The sequence below is a fragment of the Beta vulgaris genome, chromosome 5 (assembly GCF_026745355.1).
Source record: "Beta vulgaris subsp. vulgaris cultivar EL10 chromosome 5, EL10.2, whole genome shotgun sequence".
Taxonomy (NCBI): Eukaryota; Viridiplantae; Streptophyta; class Magnoliopsida; order Caryophyllales; family Amaranthaceae; genus Beta; species Beta vulgaris.
The window spans coordinates 33,386,822-33,388,319 of record NC_079206.1 but is presented as its reverse complement, the minus strand read 5'-3'; the positions used below and the strand labels follow the sequence as shown (position 1 = coordinate 33,388,319).

The 1,498-nt window shown below is 34.5% G+C and overlaps 1 long non-coding RNA gene across 1 annotated transcript; it reads left to right on the top strand.

Annotated features, from left to right (window-relative positions):
* Window positions 1-344: 344 nt before the first annotated feature.
* Window positions 345-1,007, top strand: LOC125497301 (uncharacterized). The gene is made up of 2 exons (XR_007273933.2): window positions 345-646; window positions 779-1,007. It is a non-coding gene; the product is annotated as an uncharacterized LOC125497301 (long non-coding RNA).
* The last annotated feature ends 491 nt before the right edge of the window (window positions 1,008-1,498 follow it).

The following is a 1,498-nucleotide window of genomic DNA, read 5'->3' as shown; positions in this document are numbered from 1 at the left end:
TCTCAATTAACTTTTTTATGCTCATATTACGTTTTTCTTCTTTTACATTTTTGTTCATTTTATGTTTTTGATAACTTAATTTTTTCTACTTATTTTATGTTTCTGCTCATTTGTTACTTTTTTTTTTGCTCATTTTAGGAAGTTTTTGCTTATTTTAAGTGATTCTCACAGTTCTCACCATAAGAGGGTTCTCACTAGAACCCAACCCTATATATATATATATATATATATATAATTATTATATATATATATATAATATATATATATATATATATATATATATATATATATATATATATATATATATATATAGGCAAGGGATCTTGTGAAAACCACTAGCTAATCTGAAAACTGAAAACAAGCAATCTCAACCGTTAGATTATCTATAGTATAATCTAACGGACAAAATTCACAGATGATTTTGAGCAAAATATCGAGCGCTTTCTTTCTCTCAAAGCAAAATTCCAGATCAAACTTTCTCTCTCCTCTTCTCCTCTCTCTCTCCTTCGTTTATCTTCTGAAACTCAGAAATTTTCTCTCTCCTCTCTCATCTCTCCTTTCTCCTTCGTTTATTCTAGATCAAACTTTCTCTCTCCTCTTCTCCTTCGTTTATTCCAGATCCAGCGAATTTCAGATCAAAATTCGAGTAAGATTTCCTCTGTTTTTTGGTTTTAGATTTAGTTTATTTTCATTTATAATTTTTTTTTGAGTTATTTGATTTGATGAGTAATTGTTAATTTTCTGATAATTTTGAGCTCATTTTGGTCATCATTATCAGATCTTCACATTTTTGTGATCGAAATTGTGTTCGAAATTGTGGCCCGTGTTCTTCTGCACTTTTTCTTACTCCATTTCTGAGTTCAATACCCAGATGGCGGAAATGCCCTTAAATCCATTGTATTTCAATTTTGCTTAGTTTATTTCTTTCACCGACTTCAACTTTTGATCACAAAGTCATTGCCTTTTTTGCTCTAAATACAATTTCTAATTTTGGGTAGTACCCAGTTGCTCACTATAATTCATTGTTACATCCCCAATTGCAATCACTAGTACAGAATAGGCAATTTGCGTCGGATGTGAGGCGCCTATTTGCGTCGGACTCTGGTGCGACGCCAAAGCCCTCGACGCAAATGACTCGGAAACGATCTGCGTCGTATGCGGAAACGACGCAGATGGTTCAGCTATTTGCGTCGCACTCGTATACGGTGCGACGCAGATGGCTATCCCAGCCCATACAGAGGGTAATGTGCGTCGCACATTGCCTAGGGTGCGACGCACATTATTGATTTGCGTCGCACATCGGGCTATGTGCGACGCACATTAGTATTTTAATAAAAAAAATATTATTTTTAGACCTAGAAACCCCTTAAAAAGTCATTTGCGTCGGACAAGTCTCCACATCCGACGCAAATTGACATTTTTAATTAAAAAAAATACACGAACCAACTGGAATAGAAGCGAAGGGACGACAACCAACTGGAATTTCAACGCAAATTAT